Below are 20,538 nucleotides of genomic sequence, written 5' to 3'. Positions count from 1 at the left end.
ATCAATTAAAAAAAGGAAGCAGGGTTGACACGAACAGACGTATAACAGAAAACACCTTCCGCTAATAAACATAGGAAGAGGCTTAATGTCATTAGTACAAGGAATTTTAGACAAACAATGTGATACCGTTTTATACCCAGTCAACTGGTTAAAAAAAACAACAACAAACTGACACTGCCAAGTATTACAGAAAATGTAGCCTCACAGAGTCTCTTACGGAATGGCGGTGGGAATGTGAAATGGCTTAACAACTTTATGAATAACAGTTTGGCATTATCATCTACAATTAAATGCATTAATTTTCAATCTAACAATATTTACTCCGAAGTACATAATCATGAACATACAAAAATGTTCATAGGACTGAAAATGTGGACACAAACCAAATGTCCAACACAAGAGGAGATGAATAAACTAGTATATTTACACAATGGAATTACATACAGCTGTCAAAACAAACCAAAGTAATATATGTGTAGTATGATCAAATCTATATAGTATAATAGCAAATTATAAGTCTCCAATAAATTCAGCAAAATTTTTATAAGTTAAAACAATACAAATATAAATAGATTTTAGAAATACATACAGATTCAACATAACTATACAAAAAGAAAAGAAGAAATGGCAACATGAAATTCAGGATGGTGGATGACTCAAGTCAGGGATATCGGGCGATAGAGGGGATAGACTGAGAAGAAGAGTTATATAGATGAATAAAGGTTACTGTCAAGTTTTTGAGTTAGGTAATAGCTTCAGAAGAGTGCTTGGTACATCATTAAAAGTGACAAAATGGCAATTTCACTTCTGATAATGTGGAATAGACTTTATTGGACAAACCTTCCCACAAATAGCAATACAAAACACTGGATAAAGTATAAAAACAGTTTTGAAGAAACTGGAGAGCAAACACAAGCTGGTAGAAACTGGAGGGAATTCAGCTCTTGAGTAAAGGGAACCATAATACATGAGATAGACATTTATATATCTTTTTGGGATACAGAGTAGATCCTAGCTATCAAAATCTTATTGGCTCAAAGGAAAGAAGGGGGTAAACTTCTTAATACTAATTCATGGTAGGCTATGCTAAGCATATGTGATATAATCCATTAAAATTACAAACTACAGAGATGTAAGTAAAAAGCCAACTGGGTTAGTGAAATGGAATACTAAGAAAATCGTCAATCCAAAAGTAGGGCAGTAATGGTGGGACAATAAACAGATGGGAGAAATAGAAATCAAATGGTAAGATGGTAGCTTTAAATTCAATCATATAAATAATTACATTAAATATAAACAGAATGAACACTATTGAAAGCCAGAGATTATCAGACTGGCTAAAAAGAAAAAAGAAAAGAAAAAAAAAAAAGACAAACCTAACTATATGCGGTTAATAGAGATGTACTTTAAATATAAAGAAATATAAAGTAAAAGGATGAAAAATGAAGTATCATATATACATAGTAAGCCTAATAAAGCAGGAGTGACTATATTAATATAAGAAAAATAGCTTTCAACAAAGAAGTATCACTAGAAAGAGATATTTATAACGATGAGTCAATTCATCAGGAAGTCGTAACAATCACAAATATTTTTGCAACTAATAACAGAACTTCCAAATACATACGGCAGAACCCAACAAAATTAAAGAAGAATTACATAAATTAAGTCATTTGTATTTGATGTAATTGTTGATATGGTTAGATGTAAGTGTACAGTCCTGTCCTTTTTGTTTGTCCCACCTGTCATTTGTTCTTCCTTTTCACCCCTCTTTTGGAATGGCAAAGGTAGGGGGGAAAAATCCAGTAATAACATAGAAAACTTGAACAATATAATCAACCATCCTTACCTAAATCAATTTATACTAAAAAAAAAAAAATCAAAATGCAGAATATACATTCTTTTCAAATCCACTATATTCATCAGGATGGGCCATATATGCAAGGCCACAAAGTAAGTCTCAAAAAATTCCAGTTGGACTTCAAAGGACTACACCGAAGAGTTAAGAACAGCAAACTGAAGTGGGACTAATATTAAAATAGAATTTCCATATTTATTAAAATTCTGACTTGCCCATGGCTTGAGTTATTTTAGAGGCAGCCCAATTTAATGAGCATCTGTGTTGATAAAACTATGTCAACTTTCATGGCTGGGTAAAAGTATTTTTAAAAACAGTAAGGCTAAATAAAAAGGCTTCAGAAAATCCCTTGTTCTAAAAAGATCCTTACACACTTAATACAATATAACTCCCAATACAGTGGAAAATTACTCCACAATAAAGAAGACTGAACTACTGACACATGCAACATTATGCTGAGCAAAAGCCAGAGATGAACAACTATGTACTACAAGATTTCTTTTATATGAATCAAGAACAAGCAGCAATCTACAGTGATAGAAAGTAAGACGACAGTTACTTGCAGGAAATGGCAAATGATCGGGGGGGGGGGGGGGGGGCGGGGGGCATGGCCAGGGGGAGTTCCTGTTCAATATACTGATTGAGTGGTTGGTTACACAAGCTTATACATTTGTCAAAACTCATCAAACTATACACTTTAAGATGTGTGCATTTCACTGTATGTAAATTTCATCTCAAATTTTAAAATTTGGTAAAGACTGTTATCAATTAGAAATGAAATTGTAGAGGGGCGGCTGGTTGCCTCAGTCAGTTAAGCACCTGACTCTTGGTTTCGGCTCAAGTCATGATCTCACGGTTTCTGAAATCAAGCCCCGAATCCAGCTCTGTACTGACAGTGTGGAGCCTGCTTGGGATTCTCTCTCTCCCTCTCTCTACCCCTCCCCCACTTTCTCTCTCAAAATAAACATTAAAAAAATTTTTTTAACTAAAAAAATGAGACTGTAGTTTTAAAATGAACTAAATAAAAGGGTTAATGTAAAAAGCAAATGCATGGACTTATAATGATGTCATAAATCAAAGATAATGAATAATCCAATTATACACTTGAGGTCCAAAGTAAAAGACTCCAAATATCCAAGTCCCTTTGTTCTAATTCATTGCCTACCCAGAAACCTGCTGATTATAATTTGGTCTTGTGGGTCCACAAATCATTTAGATTAAAACTTCAACATCCAATAATTTTCATATGATAGCAAATTCACTTCTGAACTCTAAAGAGCTAATAATGTACTTCTTTGAATGACTTGCTGAAGGGAAAAAAATACCAGAAAATATAACTACCACAACAAAGGAGAGGGGTTTGGGTTCAATGTCATGGCTCAAACTTGGGAAAGACCTATTTGTTGGGTGATTTAAACAGCCATCTTGGGGTGGGGTGGCTCAGCTGGTTAAGGGTCTGACTCTTGATTTTGGCTCAGGCCATGATCTCATTGTATGGAGCCCTGAGTCAGGCTCTGCGTTGACAGAACAGATTCTCTCCCCGCTCTCTGCCTCTCCCCTCCACCTCTCTCTCAAAATAAACATTAAAAAAAACTAAAGTAAACAAACAGATCAGCGCTATTTGCAGAAGTCCTTAGTCTAGTGGTTTCCTATTCCAATGGCTCAATAAAAATAAATTTAGAGAAGTCTTGGAAAAGCAATCTTCTGGGGATAACATTCATATATTAAAGGACACACACACAAAAAAGACTCAATAGAAAAGCAGGTTCTGGGTATATTTCAAGCTTGGTCAGGACCCATTTAGAGTAGATTTGAATGGGATAAAATATTAAGGAAAGTTCCAGCAATGGGCGTGGTAGCTAAAGAGTTGGCAGAAAACCACATTTTGCTGGGTTGCTGACTGACTGATGTTTTAGGCCAGGCTCACTTCCCAGTCTCTCTGTGAAGAAGGAAAAAAAGACTAAGAAAATTAGTAAGTTTGTTCTAAACTTGGGTAAGAATGCCATTTATCCTAGCTTTCTCTGCTTTCCTTAGCTCAAATATTTAGGTTTGAAGAGAACTTCTAATTCATGCCCAGAGACAGATACAATTCACAGAGATCAAGACACTTAGAAGAAGAAATCCTTTATGTTAAGAGAATGTTTACAAACATTCCACTAGGCTGGTGGAGTGCCATATTATTATATAGTCATTATGAAAACAATATATATTTTCATATAAATTACTCATAGATTTCTCATCAATTTCTCCTCCCAAGATGCTCACTAGGGATGTTAATCAATTATACAATATTCCCAGGGTATGCAGCAATACAGTCTCAGCAAAGATAAAATGTCTTAAAAATGGAAAGACTGAGTAGTTCGGACTATCAGTGATTCCCGAGGTGTGGTTCCTGGACCAGCAGCAGCCTCACCTGCTCCTAGTTAGAATGCAAATCCTTGAGTCCACCCAAAACCTACTGAATGAGAAATTCTAGGAGGTTTTTACAGGCTGTGCAGGTGATTCTGATTCACACTCACTCACTGTGCTAGAGCATAAGAACCCATCTTTCCTTTTGGGACAACAAGCTCCACCCAAGATGAGGTTGAACTGGCGACCAAGGTAAACAAGGGAAGAGCTCCTCTCCCCAGTCACTGCTTCTTTTGATCCAAAAATAACAGCTCTGAATAAACAATTCAGGTTTCAACCCGGTAACTCTCCTTTTAAACTTCAACTATTAAGCCCTTATGCCTGTAACATTTTATGATTCTTATGCAATCCTCCTTGTTTTCTGGTTCTCTGCTATGCATCTGTCATCACATACTTTCTCCTCCCCACTCTATTAGCCCAAATCCTTTTCACCTCCAATCTGCTCTAACATCCCTGTAAAATTAATTCAGAATCACTTGAAAAGGCAACAATGGCAAGAAGTGGAGGTCAAGGTGCCCAGGAAGTGCCAAAAACAGAAAGACTGGGGATGTTGGCAGTAGGGGTGATATCTAATGTTCAACATAATTTTTAAAATCTGTCAGGGGCGCCTGGGTGGCTCAGTTGGTTAAGCATCCAATTTCGGCTCAGGTCATGATTTCATGGTTTCTGAGATCAAGCCCGCACTGGGCTCTGTGCTGACAGCTCAGAGCCTGGAGCCTGCTTTGGATTCTGTGTCTACCTCTTTCTCTGACCCTCCCCCCACTCACACTCACTCTCTCTCTCTCTCTCTCTCTCTCTCTCTCTCTCCCTCTCAATAATAAATAAACGTTAAAAAAATGTTAATTTGTCAAACTCTAAAGTATAATATTGATGATATCATTGAAAATGTGAACACTGTATATTTGATGATATAAGGGGATTATTTTAGTTTTTAAGTTATAATAATTATTTTTAAGAGTTCTTACTTTTTTAGAAGTTATTAGCAAAATATTCACTGATAAAATATGACATCTGGAATTTGCTTTAAAATAATAAACAGGAAGGGAAGAAGGGTAAAGATATAAATGACACAAGATTAGTCAAGATTGTTGAAAGTGACTGATAAGTACATGCGATAACATCACACTATTCTCTCTACACTTTCATATACTTGAGATTTTCCATAATAAGATATTTACAATTTTTGCATCCATATCTGTAGACGATAGGATTTTCAAACACCCTTGACCATGATATGTTGTCTTAAATACTTTATTTTTCTGTCATGACCTCAAGCACACCAAGGTCACACCAAATATTTACAAACCAAATAAGAAAATACTTATTTTAACCACCTGCATAAACAAAAACACGCACTCAGAAAATGGGATGGCCTCTCACAGAGAGTTTGTGAGGCACAGCATAAAAGTGCAAGTATTAATGACTGTGCCTTAGTCAAAGTTACTTCTCTTGCTCACTAATATGAAGAGCCAAAAGATGATGGGGCCACATTGGTAAGTAAATAAATGAAACACCAAGGGAAAACAGGACAAGATAAAAGGAAACGAGCTTCTCAGCTCTATGATATTAATATTTAGTAATAACTACAAGGGAATTGATAAAAAGGTGAACACAATAAGCCAAGATCCTTTACTTCTTGAATAAAAGCATGTTGCTACTATTTGAAAAACTGATTGTACTAAATATCAGTAAATCTGAAGATCTTGTGAGAAGGTGGAAGACTGTCCCATTTCTCCTGATCTACTATCGTTAGCTATAATGACTGCAAGAAGAAGTTGTGAATTTGTCTAGGGTCACTCAAGAAGGTTTGAGCCCAAAACCCATGTTGTTCCCCATAGGTATTCACGAAAAGGCTAGTCAGCCCTGACTCAGACCACCAACCTTGACCCTTCTCACGGGCTTCCAAACCAGATTACATACCTACCTCCAGCGTGTGCAGCCCTGACTGCCTAGCATGCTGCACAACATACCCGTCCCTGAACCTCCGTGCAGTCACGAGAGCTGCTCCTTCCCTACTCGGACCGCCCTGTATGCCCTGGGACACTTAGTCTCAAGATTCAGCTTGGGGATCCTTGCTGCCAAGGCCTTGTTGCCTCTCTCAGAGCACCCCGGGCATGAATCCACAGAGCCCTAATTTTATAATATTTGCCTCCTCGACTAAGCTGTGTATCCGCAGTATCTCGTGTGGCAGACAGCAGGCTTCCAGTGTGGTGCCGTGCTCAAACAGGTACGCTTCTGTCAAAATGACTCTAGCTCCTATATCCTGTTTGCAGCAAATAGTGTGACCTTCCTCGTAGCTGCATATGTCAAAAACCTATTTCCTCACCCTGACTCTTAAGAGAAATTTGGATAAATCTGATGGTTGCTATCACCTACAATCTTACAAAGTGAATTTTCACACTCTTCAAAACGTAGGTGAACCAAAGCCATTGTGCAACTTTGGGATGATGTTATTTCTAAGAGTTTGCAAACTGAGTTCCCAACAGGATGGAGGAGTATTAGGGGGCCTGAACAGGTTTTAACTTCTGACTTTTCTAGTACTCTAACCCTAACCCTCACGCATCTCTTCTTTTTAGCTTTTACAAACCCGGAGACTCATCTGTCTCCTAGTTTTCTGCCAGGTCTACCAACCTAGCCTTAGCTGGCAAGAAGTAAGCAATTCTGGGATATCGGAAATCCAGACTGATACCCTGCGGAGGGCAGGAGAGGGTTAATAGCTACTCAAAGCTCTAAAAGGGAGGGAAAGGACAAGCATGTTTTATACACTGTGGGTCATGACCTCTATAATCAGAAGGCGGTGAAATAAATTTAGCACATTGCAATCAACATTTGAATAAAATAGATAACATCAAGAGTGTCCCACAAGAAGAAAAGGTTAAGTATTGTTTTGTGAAACTTTTGATTCAGTTATATATACACACATCTGTATGCAATAAATATTAACTGAAGGCCTACCATGTGCCAGGTACGAGCAAAAAAAGAAAAATACCTCTGCCTTTAGGTAGCTGACATTCCCATGGTTTCAGCATAATGGGGAAGGAGCTTGGGGGGCATGCATGCATATGTATTGCATCATGATAGAAGAAAGTATATCTTACACTAGGTCAAAAACACTTGAGAAAGACTGCTCTATAGTGCAACGACTTAAAATGTGGTCTGTGAACTGGTTCATTAACTGTCACCGGTCAACTATGAGTTAAGTTCAGAAACTAAGTATTTAGAAAATCTTATAGCAACTGGACCTTGCTATGATATCCAATTATGTGATCATTTTGCTGGCCCACCCAATTTTTTAAAATTGAATTTTACAAAATCAATCCATGATGAATTGGAAATAAGAAAAAAAAAAACAAAAACAAACACTTGTCCTTTACCAGAGATGGCTGGAGAAGCAGTGCTTTGGAGGACACACCAGGCAAGTGTCTTGGGAGAAAGTGTGTACCCAGTACTCAGATTGGAAACTGCAACTGTGGATCACAGAGAGAGAGAGAACAGGCAGCATGGGGAGCAAGAGAAACCCAACAACTGGGGAGCACCGTTCAGGTTCTCTCTGCACACATGTCACATGATTAAAATAATTAAATGACAAACAGAAAACTGTTAGCATTGATGATGACATGTGCTTAAATTCGAAGTGAAACAGAAGAAGTGAAACAAAAACCAGTTGGGTTGTGTAAAATTATTATCAGTGGCAGTCATATACTTGAACTTCTTTGTCTAATTACAATGCATCACAGCAGGGGCGCCTGGGTGGCTTAGTTGGTTAAGCATTCGACTCTAGATTTCAGCTCAGGTCATGATCTCACGGTTCATGGGTTTGAGCCCCGCATCGGGTTCTGTGCTGACAGTATGGACCCTGCTTGGGATTGTCTCTCTTCCTCCCTCTCTGCCTTTCCCATGCTCACTCTCTCTCTCTCTGTCTCTCAAAAATAAACATTAAAAAAAATACAGAATATTCTTATGATGCATCACAGCAGCAAAACACATTTAATTTCTGATCCAGTTGGTTTTAATTATAGCAATAAAGGCTACATAGTTCATGCTAAAACTTCATAGTCTGTCACTAATACTACATGGCCAAAAATGTACTGTATTTAAAAATGAAAGAATCCCGCCAGCATACCAAATGGATTGGGGAGAATGGTAAAAATTGTGGGCTAGGGAACAGTTTTGTGGAGGAATAAGACTCTATAATAATTTAAAAAACTAAACTGTCTAGTGGATAATTTCTGTTGGTTTTGTTTCAATGAGGAGTTAGTTACACTCTTGGCTGTATAGTAAGCGGAAGGTCATCTTTTTCTTTAATAGCATATATGTCTCTGGCCATAACAGACAAGTCTTCAGCTCCTGGAGGAAAAAAATCCAAGCCAGAGCCATTTCTGAAACCAATACTTTACTGTGTATTAAATAACTAAAATCAAAAAAAGTATCGTAAAAGAAAAACAGAGCCCTGAAATGATATAGCTGGAAGTACAAAATACATTCTTAACACTGTTGTTCACTATTAAAATATTAAAAAGACATGAAAATTTTGTACAATTAATGAGTCCCCAATCAAGTATTAATTGATGGATGATACAATGTTTTGCAAACTATTTCTATTTCAGTTGTGAATGACTAGCACTAACTGCTGCAGTGGGAGATGTCTTGGGGAGGGGTAAAGAGAATCAGGAAAGCGAGGCCAAAAATTATTTCCCAACACAAGAGCTGACAAACTATAGCCCATAAGCCAACTCAGGCCCACTACCTGTTTCTGTAAATAAAGTTTCATTGGAACAAAGTCACACTCATTCATTCACATATCATCTGTGGCTACTTGCACGTTCAGCGGCAGAATGAGTAGTTGTAACTCACAAAGCCTAAAGTATTTACTATCCGGCCAAATGCAGGAAATGTCGGTGAACCCCTGCCCCAACCCATCCCATAGCCTCCTGACAGTCCACAGAATCCTCTCCTATATGCACATTCACCCACTGACTAAACAATATATATATTTTTTTCTTTTGTGTGAGAGAGCAGGGGAAGGGGAGAGGGAGAGAAAGAATCTTAGGAAGGCTCCATGTTCAGCGTGGAGCTGGACGCTGGGCTCGATCACATGACCCTGAGATCATGACCTGAGCCGAAATCGAGTCGGACGTTCAACTGACTGAGCCACCAAGATACCCTGAACAATATTTACTGAGTACCTATTATGTAAGTGATGAGGGTATAACAGTAAAGAAAAAGAAAAAAAGAAAATGGAGAAGAAAAAAGTAAAAGCTATTATTCTAATGGCAAGAAACTATAAGCAAATAGTTTAAATATACAGTAGATGATATGGTGATAAGTGATATGGGAAAACAAAGCAAAGGAGAATTAAGTTAACATTAACTTACTATGTATCGGTCACTGTTTTACATGCTCTTCATGTATTAATTCATTGAATCTTCTCAATAATCCTATTGACAAATATTTAGCCCTATTTTATAGGTTATAAAACTGAGCCACAGAAAGACACTCAAGTCATACAGCTAGAAGAAGGATGTGAGGCCAGACAGACCCAACTCTAGAGCCCATGCTCTTAATTATACATTGTGATGGCTCTTTGTGCAGAAAGGGAATGACAGGGAGTCACAATTTTAATATGCTAATCAGGAAAGACCCCAATGATAAAATGATGCCAGGCAAAGCTTGGTAAGAGGTGAGGGGGAGGGGCCCTCGGTGGCTCAGTGGGTTGAGCATCTGAGTCTTGATTTGGACTTAGGTCATGACCTCACAATTCATGAGATCGAGCCCCATGTCTGGCTCCCGTGCAACCTGCTTGGGATTCTCTGCCCCTCCCCAACTTGTTCTCTCTCTCCCTCTCTCTCTCTTTCACAAGATAAATAAATAAACTTAAAAAAAAAAAAAAAAGAGGTGAGGGGGAAAGTCACATGACTATATAGGAAGAGCTTCCATGTAGAAACAACCAACCAGTACAATGGCCAGAAGGGAGAACTTGATGTAGCTTCATGTAGTCTGTATAAGGGGAGAAGAGAAGTCACACAGTGAAATGCACAGGTCTTAACTGTACGGTTTGATGAGTTCTGATGAATGCACACACCTACATAACACACCCCCAATAAGATATCAACACTTTTATCACCTTGTGTGTGTTTTGATGGAAAAGCTAACACAATTTGATACACTGCTTGGGAAAAAGAAAGGACTCAAGGGCTGTGGCCTACTCCATAGAAGGATGGGGTGGCCATTTACCGAGGTGACTAACCTGCCTGCTCCCAACTCTGAGCATGACAAGTACTTCCTCTACCTATCAAAGGAAGGAAGCAAGAACTACTAAATCATCATCCATGGAGTCATCACCTGCTATCTTTTGCACTAAAGCCAAACGAAACACCAGCATCTTGTACGTGAAAGCTATATGTCATGGCAGAACACCCAAGCAAAATTCGTGACTATGGCATCAAACACTCCCATAGCACTCCTTTTGCATATATATATACTTCTATTGCCAGGTACCATATGGAACCATTAGTTGTCTCTGCTAGATGCTATACTTGGCAGGTAGGCTCACTTAACTAGGTCTATGGAATAGAGTCTCTACTTGAATGAGCTTTTTAAGAACTAAGGTCCTACTCTTAATAATTTCTACCAAGCTTAGCTCAGGATATAGTGCTCAGTAAAGATTCAATAAATAAATGAATAATCATTTATATCCACCAACACAAAACTATTCATTAATCACCTAAAGCATGCTATACTCTCCCTCACTCGCACTCTCTCTCTCTCTCTCTCCCTCCTATAGAGTGCTGCACAGGAAAGAATGGTACATTAATGGACTTATTTGGCAATTCTGTGTTTTAGATCATCAACCCAATTTTTTTTTCATTTTAATAAAAGTTCTGGTAACCCACACCTTTCAAGAGAGAATGTGCTATCTGTTGAATAACTAGGGCAAGGCTACCAAATGGCAAATATTAATCAGGATTTTTCATATTTTACTGTATACAGAACTAGTGCTTCAAAATGACATGAAAAAATGTATACATTCATTGATACACATACATGTTCATTCAAAGAGTATTTATCACATCCCCACCACATGCCAGAAACTACTGTTCCAAGCACTGAGGAGTTTTCATTCACATGAACACCCCCAATTTCTGCATTCACCATCCAATCAAGTCCATTGCACAGACCGGTTAAGTGAGCCCACCCACCAGAGACATACCTTTTTTCCCTAGCCAAGTACGGCATCTGAATTATTTTCTAGTGCCAACCCCAAACTTGGGACATTCTAAATGACTGGGGTAACATGGTGCTTGCTTAAGCTTTAAAAACAAGGCAAAGAAACAAGATACTTGGTTTTTATATTTTTGCTATTTTTATTCTGCGTATGGAAAGTCTTTCTTTAAATTATCTTAATCTCAGGATGCCTCAAATTTTGCCTTGTGGTAAAAAGTAATATAGTATTGAGGCGCCTGGCTGGCTCAGTCGGTTAAGCAGCTACTTCGGCTGAGGTCATGATCCCACCACCGTTCGTGGGTTCAAGTCCCGTGTCAGGCTCTGTGCTGAGAGCTCAGCTTCAGAGTCTGTGTCTCCCTCTCTCTCTGCTCCTCCCCCACTTGCACTCTGTCTCTCAAAAATAAATAAAACGTTAAGATAATTTTTTAAAAAAGGTAATATAGTATCAAAAATGTATTTTTCCCCAAGAAACTCCTGGCTATGTCTCGAGTCAGCTGTAACCAGTGTTGCTAGAGAAAGCCCAGCGGGTTCCACTTCCAATGCCTGCTATCTAACCGTGACTGGACACTTGGTGCTACTCATCAATCCCCGCATGCATCGTTAGTTCCCTCCCTATCACATTCTTCATGATGGCTGTCTCCAAGAATCCCTACAAAATTCTCCCCTAGTCTATTCCTATTCCTGCCCACGCTTAAACTCAGTAGATTACTTCATACCCTACTGGACAGAGAATCCTAGGGAGCTCTCCTCTAAGTGTATACTTACTTGTCTTCTCCCATCTTCTGTCCTAAGAAAATTTGCCACCCTTATTCTTGATCTCATCCCAGCCTTTTTTTTGAACTGCTCCCTCTTTCTCTTTCATCTTCAATTATTCCCTTCTGCTCAACCAATAAAATGTCAAAAATCTTCTGGACCTAAAAATCCTAGCCAAAACAAACCAGCAGAAAGCTCCCAAATCCTTCCCTTTGCCCTTCATAAGTTACAGATCTAGCTCTGACTCTTCACAATTACACCCCTGAAATGAGTGGTCCCCACATACTGCTTTCCCCTCTCCCCACTCCAGTCTGGCTGCCATCTACTCATCTCATAATTAAAAAAAAAAAAAAAATCCCCCAGGCAACAAAAGCAGAATTAAACCAGTGGGACTACATCAAGTGAAAAAGCTTTTGCACAGCAAAGGAACTCATCAGTAATATTAAAAGGTAACCTACAGAATGGGAGAAAATATTTGTAAATCATATATCTGATAAGAGGTTAATACCCAAAATATATAAAGTTGAATAGCAAAAAAATAAAAATTTAAAAAATCAGATTTTAAAAATGGGCATTTATTCCAAAGAAGATATACAGATGGACAACAGGTGCATGAAAAGAAGCTCAAAATCACCAATCTTCAGGGAAATGAAAATCAAAACCACAATGAGATATCACTTCACATTTGTCAGAATGGCTAGAGTCAAAAAGACAAGAAATAACAAATGCTGGTGAGGATATGGAGAGAAAGAAAACCCTTATGTACCTTTGGTGTGAATGTAAATTAGTGTGGCCACTATGGAAAACTGTGGAGGTTGTCAAAAAATGAAAAACAAAGCTACCATATGATCCAGCAATCCCACTTCTGTGTATTTATCCAAAGAAACTGAAAACATTGACTCAGAAAGACACATGCACCCTCATTCATGGTCACTGCAGCATTATTTGCAATAGCCAAGATAGGGAAACAACCTGAGTGTCCACTCACAGACAAATAGATAAAGCATGGGGAGCACCTAGATGGGTCGGTCAGTTAAGCATCCAACTCTTAATTTCAGCTCAAGTCATGATCTCATGGTTGTGAAACTGAGTGCTCTCCCTCTCCCTCTGCCCCCACCCCTGCTCACACATTCCCCCCACTTTCTAAAACACACACACACACACACACACACACACACACACACACACACACACACAAGAAAGCATGGTGCATACATACCTTGAGGACATCATGCTAAGTGAATGAAGTAAGTCAGACAAAGACAAATATCATATGATCTGACTTCTATGTGAAATTCCAAAAAAAACACCAAAAAACAAATAACAAAGCAAAACAAAAAACCAAACCCAACCTCATAGATACACAGAACAGATTGGAGACTGTCAGAGGTAAAGGGTTGAGGGGTGGACAAAATGGGCCCAAAGATACAAACTTCCAGTTACCAAATAAAGAAGTCATGGAAATGTAATGGACAGCATGGTGACTAGAATTAATACTACTGTACCTCATATTGGAAAGTTGCTAAGAGGTGATCATTTCACGATATATACAAATAACTGAATTATGTTGCACACCTGAAACAAATATAATGTCGTGTGTCAATTATACCTCAATAAAAAAAAAAGGCTGAAAAATAAACAAATGGTCCTAAAAACAAAGATGGGAAAACAGCCTTTCATCAGAGAAGGAGAGAAATCCCATAGAATATTGGCACAATGCAATTAAACTGGGGGGGGGGGGGGAGGAAAAAACCCAACCCCGGTGGCCTAATAGTACTGTATTTCATGAAATAAAATAATCCAGGGCACCTGGGTGGCTCAGTTGGTTAAATGTCCAACTCTGGATTTAGGCCCACGTCATGATCTCACCATTCCTGAGTTCAAGCCCTGCATCGGGTTCTGCACTGACAGCACAGAGCCTGCTGTCAGCAGCAGTTTGCACAGTTTGGAAAATGATTTGAGAAAATGTGTGTGATGTGCCTTGTGTCCCATAGGCCTGGTCCATTTTAAGGATTCAATAAATAGGGCATATATAACTACAATTTCTGCCCCTGCCACATATCAGCTGAGAACATCCTGTGCTGACTGTACAAACCCAGAGTTTAGCACACTTCTTCACTGGTTCCATAAATATGTTCTCATGACAGACCCCCACCTGCACAAGAAAAATCCCCTGTGGTACACATTATGTTTAGAAACAATGGATATAGGGGTATAAAAAGTAAAGGAAGAATGAAAAGGAGAAAGAAGAAGGGAAACAGGGAAGAAAAAAGAGAATGGAAAGCAGACAGTAACTTTCATTAAATGCTTGTCCAACTGTGACAATGGAACATTAGCAGCCTAGGACTCTGACAGTAAGAAGAGATGGAAGCTTGCTAAAAGCTAAGCAGAGCCATTAACATGCCCCAGGATTCTCATTTGTACATGGCTGTCACCATTGAGGAGCTTGTTCTTAACTTGCTGTAGGCTCCAGTGTGTAGGCAAAAAAGCCAAGGAGGTTAGGAAGTCCTCCTACAGTGACAAGGGGGAAACAGCTCCCAGAGACAAACATCTTACTAGGGAATAGGAAGAGAAATTAAACCTCATGTAGCCTCTTGAAATGTTTTAGACCTGTGGAGTGAGGTCCCAGTAAGAGAGCTATAGTCAAGCTTGCAAAGTTGGTGTAGTTCTTTACCCAAAGGAAGGAACTGGGAGTTGGTGTCATTGCCCTGTATCCTAAGGAGAGAGGAAATCAGAGGAAGGTCTAACTACTCAAGGACAGTCCATAAGCCAAAGTTGAAAACTAGCCCAGAAGACTGATGTCAAGGGCCAAAGAACCACTGCCCGATACTTCAGATCTCTAGCTGATTTAAAACATTCTCATAACTAAGCTCTGAAAGAAGCTGGAGACAGTATTTTAGTCAATTGGGAAACTGGAATTCATGTGGGATCCCTAGGTTTGTCTTCTTTGAAGAGATCAAGTGCCAGAACCATCAGGTTACCAGGTGGATGCTGGAAAGTTTGGGCTCCTCTCTGGAGCTTCTTGGGGCAGGGGGACGGGGTGGGGCTGGGGGTGGGGGTTCTGCTGTCCTCTGGGATTTCCTCCAACAGGGCAATCAGGGCAATCAGGAAGCCTCCAACTGTAGCCTTGAAGAGGTTCTGGTTCTTGGTAATGGAATGATCCAAATCTAGGATTGACTCTCAAGCTACATGGTTGCCTCTGGAGAGATGGGGTCCTAGGCCTCTGCTTAGGTATGACATCAGCTCCAGGCTCCATGAAGAAAAACAAACCAGTGAGAGACAAAACGTCTAGAACAAAAATCAACGTTTTCAGGCTAGCTAAGATGGTTGATATATTTACTGCTTCTTGTTTAGTTAAAAATGTGGCCCACCACATGGGGGTTGGCTAGCAAGTGGCAGAAAAAGTGATCTATCCCTTATGAGGGTGGCAGAAAGAATGGCTCTCATTCATTAATTTTTTTTTAATGTTTATTTATTTTTGAGAGAGAGAGAGTACCAGCAGGGGAGGGGCAGAGAGACATGAAGACACAGAATCTGAAGCAGGCTCCAGGCTCTGAGATGTCAGCAGAGCCCAACATGGGGACTGAACTCACAAGCCGTGAGATGAGCCAAGCGGGACGCTTAACCAACTGAACCACCCAGGCGCCCCTAAATCTTTTTTTTTTTTTTAACACCAAGAGGTTAGGGGAAAAGATGCACATGTTTGTTCCAATTCTACATGAGAATTCCCCTAAGAGGTGCCTTTCCTCAAGAGACTTGGCCAAAGAAGAGGGGCAATCCCTAAGTTGACCAAGAACTTTCACTTGTGAGAAACTCCTAGTTTAGAAGTTATTCACTCTGGGGGGAGCACAGGAGGGAGAAAGGGAGCATTGGCCATGTAAAGAAGGAACAGAGAAGTGACCTTTTATCTTAGGGAAATATATGTATTAGTATTTAGAAAAAATTTTGTAGTTTTCTACTTCATCTTAATAGGAAAGATTACTAGGGCCTTTTGCATAGAGTCAGAAAGGACCTTTGACTTTGGTTGCTTCCACCTTGCTCCAGGCTTACAGAGCAATGAATAAGGATGATGCCACACAGTATCTAACCAGCCCTGAATTCGATGTGTGGTTTTACTGACAGATCGCTGTTATTTTAGAATATACTTGCAGGGAGACAAAATCTATATCGTTTGGTAGAAAGGAGAGAAAAGCTCCCATTTGTCCTGGTCTTTTAGGCTAGGAGAAATGAAATATGGATTATGACTCAATGTTCAGAAGTCTAAGAAAGTACATTAACAGTCACATTAACAGGACACGCTTGGGAACAGGGAATGGGGAAAGCTTAAAAATACAATCATGACAGGTGCTAGGTATCTGCAGAGACAGAGGCCTGGCAGGTGCCCCGATCTTCCAGAAACTAGGAAAAGCCCAGAGGAGAAAAGATATCCTTTGGCTCAAAAACCTACATCTCTGAAGGAATCACTGGATAGTATCACAATGACTTGCCAGAAAATTCAGCTGCAAGCTCTTGGAATAAACAGTCCAAAGCATTGGAGGGCTATGAGTGTCAAAACCACTCAGCCAAATCAGGCTTGTGTGCAAAATAAAGGATATGCAAGGATGGTGTAATTAAAATAGATGTCAAGTAAAAACACACTACACATCAACATGTTCTATCTTAGATCCTCAGAACTTGGAAAGGGTTGGACATTTTATAGGTCATGGACTTGGGTGGAAAGGGAGTGGCCAAAGCCCCCTTACTTAAAGGTGCCACTCTCATATTTGTTTTCCTTTACCTAACACTTTCTGGTCTAATGACTCATGAAATGAACATAAGGGAGAGTACTGTAAACTGCAGAATCAACACCATCAACACTAAGGCACTCTGCTGGGTTGAAAAGAAAGGACTTAAAATTCAGCTAATTTACAGATTTCTTTTGGTGATTTACAGAAGATTCCACAATAAGTATAGCTAGATTTATGAGGCTAATTTATTATCAAGGTTCAGATATGGGTGGTATGATGGGCTGAACTGTGTCTCCCCCAAAATTCATATGTTCAAGTCCTAACCCCCAGGATCACAGGATGTGACCTTATTTGGAGATAGGGTCTTTGCTGAAACAATCAAGTTAAAATGGGATCATTGGGATGGGTCCTCTTCCAATATGAGTTGTATCCCAATAAAAAAGGGGAACTTCGACACACAGCCATGTATGGACAGACATGAAAACTTACGATGGCGGCCATCTACCAGCCAAGCCAAGAGAGAAGACTGAAACAGCTCCTTCCCTTCACAGCCCTCAGGAGGCTCCAGCCTGGCGGACACTTTGATTTTGGATTTTCAACCTCCGAACTGTGAGAGAATAGATTTCTGTTGTTTAAGCCACGGGTGAAAGGACCCAGGATCACAAAGGCACAGGACACAGTGCAAGAAGGCAGAGTTCAGAGCGTAAGCTGGCCTGAAAAATCCGGCTGTAGCTCAACAGAGAAGGATGAATCTTCTAGGCAACAATGTGCTGGCCTTTTCAGTGTCCACAGTCAACAACTGCCTTTACCCAGTAATGAACATGACAAACTAATTCGATTAGATATAGTGTATTTGCAATTTCAATATCATAAGCATTTACAGAGCAATTATTTGCTCCCAGATTCAAATTCTATTCCTACTGAAAGACCTCTTGCAGAGACCTCTTTCAGAAAATGTCCATCAGTGTTTGAAATGACAAGGTACCACACACATGTGGTTGTTTTCCATACTTTCCTTTACTGCCCCTCCTACCCCGATACTTAGGCACTTTCATAAATCCGAAAAAAGACCAAAAAATAAATAAATATCCAACACAGAGCTTTAAAAAAAGAAACAAAAGTGCCCTCAAATCAAAGGTAAAATTATCATAATATTTATTCAGTGCTTGTTCAGAGAGAGATTTATGCTCGAGTCCTGGCAGAGGACATGTGGAGATATAACAGGTACATCAAAGCAATCTAGGATTGATGAATAGTTTTGTACCAACAATGAAAGTGCTTAATAAAATGTTCAATAAATTTTTATAAGATGACTCATGACTAGCAAGAATCAGGTCCCCTCCCATTTCTTCTCCTGCCAGGTCCCAAATACTTCAAGTCATTTTCACAAGAGCAAACATGTCACACGAAAGAATGTTGTGCCTCACTGGCTAACAGAGAAAGACATTCTAGATTGTAAATCACTCCTGATCTTCAACGATGAGACACAGCTAGGAGCAATCAGCACAGATGTAACCATGCTGGCTTGGGAAGACACATACGTGTTATTCTCACCATGCAAAGAACAATTTCTATAGCTTCACGGTAAAAGCCTTTTCGTATTTACAATCATTACTAAATCACTAGGCTTTCAGGAATCTCCAGAAGTTGCCCAGTATTCCACTTCTAAATAAGACAAACAGACCGATTTTAATTTGGAGGCAAACCAACTGACATCTTGAGTCAGGGTCACCATTCTGGCTATGCAGGTTGGGTCCTGCACAGGGTGCCCTGCCCTAGCGAGTGGAGGCTGAAATCCAGTCTGTTCCAGCTCAGGGGCTGTATCTGCCTGCAGAGCCACCATTTTCTAATTGTACAAAAACTTTCTCAGGACTAGGGCCACATACACCTTCTTCTCCGTAGATACTCTCCAGATATACGTCCAGAATCACCTCAGCAAAGGGCAATGCTTTTAAACATGTTTAGTTCAGGAAGTGAAAAAGACAGTAGGGCTGGAATTTGAAGAACAAAGAGGGCGTGGCTCAAAATAAGCTGGAGATGTTGACAGGCACCATTCTGAGAATTTAAAGATTAACCTAGGGGTGCCTAGGTGGCTCAGTCGGTTGAGCAGTTGTGCGTTCGACTCTTGATTTTGGCTAGGTCATGATCTCAGGGCTCGTGGGATCGAGTCCTGTACTGACGGTACGGAGCCTACTTGGGATTCTCTCTTCCACTCTCTCTGCCCCTCCTCCACTCACGCTCTCTCTCAAAATAAACATTAAAAAATAATAAAGATTATACTAAATACAGAGGGTTGTCATTGAAGGGTCTTAAGGGACCTGATGTGGTTTGTGTTTCTAAAAAGTTCTCTCTGGCTCCCATGTAGACAATGAATCAGAAGAGAAAGAGAGAAGATGCGGAATGCAGGTGAGAGTTGGTGGACAAAGTGATGGCAATGGAGTGGAAAAGATGCACTAGGAAATGGAATCACCAGGACTTTGTGAATGATTAGATGCAGGGCTGAAAGTGTGAGAAAGAAGGAATGATGTCCAGGAGGATTCCCAAACTGTGCCACAAAAAAACCGGGCAGACAATGCTGCTGTTCATAAAGAACACTGGAAGAGGAGGAAGTTTAAGTGATCAAGCTCATGAGTTCAATGTTAGAGTCAAGACTTCCACCAAAAAGTGAGTTACTATGCCTTCTAGTAAATGTTAATACTAAAATAGGATATACCATACTTACTTTTTTTTTTTTTTTAAATAAAATCTGAGAAACACAATTTTAATCAGTTTTAGAAGCACTCTGGCCATACTCGGACTATGATTACAGTTCTCAAATTATTCTCCATGACCACATTCCTGTCCCCACCTCTGGACCAGTTGCTCTGAGAGTAAATAAATCTCAGAAGAAAAGGGAGGAAAGACAGCCCATCTAGTAGGACACTCTGACTCAAAACACTCTGACCACCATCCCATCCTCCATCTTGCCCCCAAAATGTGTTCCAAGCCTCATCTAGGGGTTTCTGATAGATTAAGTTACCAAATTCATTAAGAGCAGTGAATCTCAGGGGCGCCTGGGTGGCTCAGTCGGTTAAGCGTCCGACTTCGGCTCAGGTCATGATCTCACGGTCCGTGAGTTCGAGCCCCGCGTCGGGCTCTGTGCTGACAGCTCAGAGCCTGGAGCCTGTTTCAGATTCTGTGTCTCCCTCTCTCTCTGGCCCTTCCCTGTTCATGCTCTGTCTCTCTCTGTCTCAAAAATAAATAAGAATTAAAAAAAAAAAAAAGAGCAGTGAATCTCAGAGCATGGTCCCCAGAGGAAGCAGCAGCATGAGCAGAACCTGGGAGCTTGTTAGCAATTGAAATTCTCAGGCCCCACCCCCAGACTGATTCAGAAATTCTGAGGGTGGGACTCAGCACTCAGTGCTTTGACAAGTCCTCAGGGTGCTTCTAATGCATACCCAAGTTTAAGAACCAGTGACAACAGTCAATTACATTTCCTTCACAACTGCTTCCTAATGTCCATAATCCTTTTCTCCCTTTAAAATTTCCTTACAACTCCAAAAGTACAGTCTACGTCTAAGTAAAGCT

The 20,538-nt window shown here is 39.9% G+C and overlaps 1 protein-coding gene across 9 annotated transcripts in view; it reads right to left on the bottom strand.

The window, feature by feature from the left end:
• PPFIBP1 (PPFIA binding protein 1) overlaps positions 1–20,538 on the bottom strand; it is a 174,241-nt gene that overhangs the window by 63,497 nt on the left and 90,206 nt on the right. The window contains exon 1 of one of the 9 annotated variants that reach the window (XM_042946142.1): positions 13,750–13,768. The exons of the other annotated variants lie outside the window; for them this stretch is intronic. The gene's annotated coding sequence lies outside the window, so the exon portion shown is untranslated. Of the gene's footprint in view, positions 1–13,749; positions 13,769–20,538 lie in introns of those variants that run through there. 9 annotated transcript variants of the gene reach the window in all.

This window comes from Panthera leo, chromosome B4, assembly GCF_018350215.1.
Source record: "Panthera leo isolate Ple1 chromosome B4, P.leo_Ple1_pat1.1, whole genome shotgun sequence".
NCBI lineage: Eukaryota > Metazoa > Chordata > Mammalia > Carnivora > Felidae > Panthera > Panthera leo.
Note: the sequence above shows the minus strand (reverse complement) of the source record. Positions and strands in the feature narration are given on the sequence as shown.